Raw genomic sequence first — 7,155 nt, 5'->3', positions numbered from 1 at the left:
ACATTAAGAATTATTATTATTATTAATCTAATTTATACATTCTAATCTATATTAAACTTTACTATTCTAAACTAAACTAATTATTACCTAATCTAACACTAATTAAATATCTAATAAAAATCTAATCTAATTAAATATCTAATGAAAGGTTTAACTTTGTACAACACTTTTAGCTTGTAAAAGCAGCTCCTCACTACATCAGCAGTATGCTTCTCAAAACGAAGGCCATTATCCATCAAGAGACCCAGGTTTCGAGCCTCATAAATTTGCTCGATCGGCTCGTCTAATAGCGTGACTTTCATAGTTGGTGTGATACCAGCCAACAGGTGTTTGCTTCCAAAGACTAGATATTTCGTTTTGTTCGGGTTAAGTAGCAGGCAGTTATCTGAAGCCCATGATGCTATATTACTAAGATCAGTGTTGAGTTTAGCTATAGCGTCATCAATATCAGGTGGCTTGCATGAAATGTACACTTGAACATCATCTGCATAGACATGGTACTTACAGTGCGTGATGCGTGAGCCAATGTCGGCTGAGTATAAAATAAACAGAATAGGGCCAAGGATTGAGCCTTGGGGGACTCCCTTGGTTACGCCAATTGGGTCAGAGGTAATTGTGGAACCGTCACATTTGATTTTTACAAATTGGCTGCGCATATTCAGATAACTATCAAACCATCTTACAGTTTTGCTGTCAAAACCATAATATCTCAACTTTGACAAGAGAAGATCAATATTTAGGCTGTCGAAAGCCCTAGAAAAATCAAGTAGAACCAACAGAGTGCACATGCCCTTGTCTTGAGAGCATAGTATCTGTAACATCCAGTAAAGCTGTAGTTGTACTTCTACCCCTTCGGAAACCGGACTGTACATCTGCTAGTATATTGTTAGTCTCAAGTTCTAGTTTTAGAGATGCAGGGTAAAATACTGATTGGTCTAAGGTCTCTCAGCTCAGACGGGCTAGAGGTTTTAGGCAGTGGTTGCACAATAGCCAGCTTCCAGACATTTGGAAATGTAGATGTCAAAATTGAGGTATTAGTTATCTTTGTAAGCAAATCAGTAGTGTGTGAGTGTCAAAAGAAGCATTTTAAGGTTTATACCGTCAGATCCCTCAGCATTGGACTTTAAATTCCAAACTATTTTTAACATTTGTTCTGAGCTGATAGGTTCTAAATGGAAAATAGAGTCGCAAAAACTGTGATACTCAAAGTAAGTCAGTTTTGATATGGGCAATCTTGATGTACATGGTAGTGTTAAAAAATGCTTGTTTATAATGGTAGGGTCATTGAAGTATGAAGGTAATTCTGTGTTTTTATTTGGTAATAAGGTAGATTTGAGGGTTTTCCATAGTAATTTAGAATTATGAATTTTATTATTTATGTTTTGATTTATGTATGATAACTTATCATTGAATAAAGCTTTATTTACAACCGATTTTAGATTCTTGTAATAATTCTTTTTACTGTCTGTCTGGTTTTTGTGGTAGTCAGCTGCTGCCCTGTCTCGTAACCGCATCATTTTAGTTATTACATTAATAACTTTTACTTAAATTAAAACTAAACATCAACCAATTGGGTCCCACAATCCTCCTACCCATCACTTCACTACATAGTATAAAACAAAGTCACCTCCTGCTGTCTGTCAGTCCCTATGTATGCTTAGATCTTTAAAACTACGCAACGGATTTTGATGCGGTTTTTTTTAATAGATAGTGATTCAGGAAGGTTTATATGTATAATACATCAGCATTGCACCCGTGCGAAGCCGGGGCGGGTCGCTAGTTTAATAATAAACTAAAATTTACAAATTAAAGAAACAGTTCACTATATCGCAATGTCGAATCAAACCTACATAATACACACAAACTATCGATATATCGATAAATGTTTCGATATAATCCCATCCTTACCTAATGCGCGCAGGAAAAGTACACCTCAATATATCAACTTTGGGTGCGTTCAATAGATTTGCTTTACACTTCCCTCTTATTTCAATTCAGTTCCTTATCGGGATTCGTTTTATATATTATATAATATAATATATCATACACGTATAATACGACTTCGCATTGGAATTTCAATTTACTCAAATTCAAAGCGACCTGTGATGATGGAAATATTCGCCGAATTCAGGTAAACTTTGGTAGCTTGGTTGGTAGAGGTAAAGCCATGATTTGGAGTTTTATTTATTGTTTTCCTTAAAACATTGAAGAACCCCAAAATGTAGTAAGAAGATTCTAAGGAACCATGTCAAATACGCATCTTAAGCGGGAAAGCGTATATTATACTGTTATTTAATATAATCGTGATATAATAGAGAGCTATTCAGTCGAATATCGTGCTGAGTGGCCTAATGAAGGTACGAGATCGAAAAGCTTGATTATATCACTATTGCATACAATACTTTTTCTACGAGTCATGTAAAATAATACTTTTCAACTATAAAACCAAAAAAACATCATCATCATCATCATGTCAGCCGATAGACGTCCACTGCTGGATATATAGGCCTCCCCCAAGGCTCGCCACTCCGACCGATCTTCGAAAAACATCAACGCGTGCATATATAATATATAAATATTACTCATGAAATAGTCGCGCGTTGGTGTCTTTTTCATTGGACCGCGGCGCCACGTGGTTGGTAAAATTCATTATAGTTGACTACAGCATATCGAAATGAAAATTTTATTTGAGTTGGGAGCCCATACATGAAAAGTACGCAATTACAGTTTGGTATACAAAATCTTAATTCAACCATTAAAGACGAGTAGAAAAACATTATTGTACGTAAAAATTTTGGTTACAGCAGATTAGTACAAAGGAGACTTTATCTCTGTGAGGGATCTCTTCCAGGTATATTGAGCGGGAAGTCGTGGGTATTAAACGTGATCGTATTTTAAGAAATTCTTCCACACACAAAAGAAAGTTAATTCCACATTCTGAGCGTTCGCGAAAGAAAATTCCATTGAAACTGACCGAAAAAGTTCCATTTCACCAAAATCTCTAATCAATTGTTACCGAAACATTGCTTTTAAAGTGACTTTTTCAGTTTAATTCTTTAAGAGCGTATGTCTAAGAGAAGTCGATATATTTAAGACTTTTCGTAGTTAAGTGAAATGCAGTCGACCGAGTGATAAATTGGTATGTCAGGAAACTGACGTACAGTGTACGTAGTGATGGACTGTCCCGGGAATATTGGGGAATGTTAAATTTTCGTAAAACCCGGAATTCATTTTGATAATATAGCATCACTAGTGAAGTGAATACAGGTTGGTTTCTGGGTCGTGATCCAGAACCACTTTTTCTGATTCTGTAAATGATCCACATTATCATGCAATGTACCTATTATTTGGTTAAAAGACAATTAGTTTATTTTTTCTCATTTTCCAAGTAAAATTAATGTTATACTAAGTAATCATGGTCAATTCAATTTTTCAGGTAGTATGGCTCCATCGATACTGTCGATGATTTCGCCAACGTCAAAGTGGGATCCACGTGGGATCGAATTAATATTTCTTGATTAAAACATATCGGCCATCGGCCATAGCCAGTGTACGGTAAACAATAATATTATGGACCTCTAGGGCTCTAGCCAGACACGGTTAGAGGTAGAAATACCAAATGCTCTTAGAGCACGACGTTGTTCGGTGGTTGTTGTAGTTGTCTCGTAAAACCGATAGCTGGATTTTACGAGAAGCACGTGGACTACCGGCCGTTGACTCCAGAATGGTGGTTAAACACGCTTTGAGATTAATTCTCCATTCACTGCACACTACCACATTAGATTACTGTATAATAAAGCTATCGATACTACACATTAAACAATATTAATGAGCAAAAAACAAAGAAATTAATCACGAGGCTACTATCAAGATGGCGATCGAACCGGAAGTCCGTAATCATGGTCACTCCATGACGTTTGACATATTCTGTATGGAAAGCGACGAGACGTCACATTGAGTAGGGTGACAAAAATGTTTTTTTTTTTCTCTTTTTACCTGAAAAATAACCATCATTATTGGTGATAAACACTAATTAACAAAACATCATTAGGCTCACCTTGAAATTTGTATGATGTATTGTTGCTTTACGACCCCGAAATCAGCCTGCATACTCAATAAGACGTTGTATTGACGTGAAACTGCTTGAGCAATTTGGAATTATTTAATAACATTAAATTGTAAATGTTGACTCAAAGGTTTGAGTTAAGGGGCCCACTGACTATCAGTCCGCCGGACGATATCGGCCTGTCAGTTAGAACAAAAATTTGACAGTTCCGAACAACTGACAGGCCGATGTCGTCCGGCGGACTGATAGTCAGTGGGCCCCTTTAAGTAACGAGTTACTTGGGTAGATTTAAATTTTGTTACAGAACTTTTTTCGTAAAAGTTTGTGGATAAATTGTTCCCTATTTTGTACAATATAAGCGCCTCTTCAGCGTATGTCTTAAAAAAATCTTACTAATTTAATCTACTACTAATCTAACGTTCGTCTGAGTTACGTAACTCAGAGGAACGTAACTCAACTCAAATTACATAAGTACATATTTTTCGAGATAACTTGTGATTTCGTATTTATTCCGCCCAAAATCTTCAAACCAGCCAAATTTTATCCTAATCTAACGAAAAAAATCGACGATATAATAAAAATCGGGTTATTTCAGTTTTATTTCATATGTAACTACATTCTTAAATATCGAATTCCAAAATTTTAACGTGTGCACACTTCTTTTGGCGTATTTACTGAATACAATGATTGATTCGGTTTATTAGGTAAATACCATGTGCTCTTGATTACGAAATATTTATTTATTTCTGGTAATATTCCGGGAATTTCCCGGGAACGGAAACCAAAGGCACATCACTAATTACCGCCAAAGTTAAATTGGAACAGTGAAGTGTGAGAGTTGATATCGTTGCGTTTTCACCACAGTTTTGGTTATATTTTGTTCGGAAACTTTTCAGGGATTCAATTTTAAATAATGCGAGTTGGACATGTTGTTTCTGCTTTAAATTTGATTTATTTCACACCTTCCGTGAGACACAGACATATTAAATATATTAATAACGGGTCACAATAATGCCGTAAACGAGGGTAGTTTCTCGCCCCCCCTGCCGCCACCGGCGCCCGCGCCGAGTCATCGGGCGCGGAGGGCTGCGGCCCGCAGTCTGCACCGGTCCGTCACTATCGACGCAAGCTCCTGATGATGCTCCTCGGTACGGAGTGAAACATGTCGAGCGTTTTCGACTTAAAACACGTGAGTGACCCGTTATTATATTTAATATTTCACACCTAACTACTATCAAGTATAACTACATAAACTTGTTTTATTATGAGTAATATAGCTAGCAACTCAGCAGTCTCCAGCCACATTTTTCTAAACTGAAAAAAAAAAAAAAAAACGGCCAAGTGCGAGTCGGACTCGCGCACGAAGAGTTCCGTACCATTACGGGAAAAAACAACAAAAAAATCACGTTTGTTGTATGGGAGCCCCATTTAAATATTTATACTATTCTGTTTTTAGTATTTGTTGTTATAGCGGCAACAGAAATACATCGTCTGTGAAAATTTCAACTGTCTAGCTATCACGGTTCATGAGATACAGCGTGGTGACAGACGGACAGATGGACAGACGGACGGACAGACGGACGGACAGACGGACAGCGGAGTCTTAGTAATAGGGTCCCGTTTTTACCCTTTGGGTACGGAACCCTAAAAACGAAGTATAAATAATAGAAATGACCTTCATCCGTCACAAAGGTTACAGATTTAAAGCTCTTAAACGTGAAATATCACGACTGCAAGTTAATTCGAGACAAGCTGGGCTTAAAACAAACGAATGGTTATGGCTGAGCCCCCAAAAATAAACAATCCGTTTTAAGCCTGACTCCCTCCGACCTCCGACTTGAATAATATATTAAAGAACGGTGCTGACGGTCGGACTTTTCTAATATAGTTATAGAGATGATTAGTTCGCTGTAATGCTGTGTAATTTTTTGCATCAATAAATAAATAAAAATTGACCGACGAGCTTTGCTCGGAAAACATAAAAAACTCAAAAATGCGCGTTTTCTCAGAGTTAAGACCTAGCCTAGAATAAAATCAACAAAACAGGTTTATAAAATAAAACTATTGAAACGGATTATATCGCGTATACAGCCTTTACAGCGTATACAGATTTATTTGTAAAAAAACCGGCCAAGTGCGAGTCGGACTCGCGCACGAAGGGTTCCGTACCATTACGCAAAAAAACGGCAAAAAAAATACGTTTGGTGTATGAGAGCCACACTTAAATATTTATTTAATTTTGTTTTTAGTATATGTTGTTATAGCGGCAACAGAAATACATCATCTTTGAATATTTCAACTGTCTATTCATGAGATACATCCTGGTGACAGACAGATAGACAGACAGACGGATAGGGTCTCGTTTTTACCCTGTGGTCACGGAACCCTAAAAAAATCTCTGTACAGTACATCTGGTGCTTCATTACGACACCCTGTGCTATAATAAGCATCGAAAACTACGTCGAAATTTTAAAGGGCCATAATATATGTACTGTAACACGTTGTACGATACACCTGCGAATAGGTTATTCGCAACTCGTTTCGAATTAAAACACTCCCTTCGGTCGTATTTTAAAGTTCGCCAATCGTTGCGAATTTCGCACTTGTATCGTAAATAACATTAGCTAATGAAATAAACATGGAAGCTTATTTTTGTGCTCATTAGGTATGAGAAATAACCTACCTATAGTTATCACTACACCTTATAAAACAAAGTCCCCCTCCGCGTCTGCCTGTATGTACATGTTCGCGATAATCTCAAAAACTACTGAACCGATTTTCATGCGATTTTCACTTATCAATAGAGTGATTATTGAGGAAGGTTTAAGCGTATAATTTGTTAAGTTTTACCGGGGCGGGTCGCTAGTTTAATATAATTGGTGCCCACTGATTACCAGTCCGCTGGACGATATCGGCCTGTTGTTCGGAAATGTCAAATTTATGTTCTAACTGACAGGCTAATATCGTCCGACGGACTGATAATCAGTAGCCCATTTAGGCTCTAATCATGACCTTCACCGGTTATCAAGGCCAAGGTTTTAAAAAGCTTTTAAAAACTCATACGAATGCATAGACTTAGTATATACAAG

Source organism: Cydia strobilella, chromosome 24 (assembly GCF_947568885.1).
Source record: "Cydia strobilella chromosome 24, ilCydStro3.1, whole genome shotgun sequence".
Classification (NCBI taxonomy): domain Eukaryota; kingdom Metazoa; phylum Arthropoda; class Insecta; order Lepidoptera; family Tortricidae; genus Cydia; species Cydia strobilella.
This window is presented reverse-complemented; position numbering follows the sequence as displayed.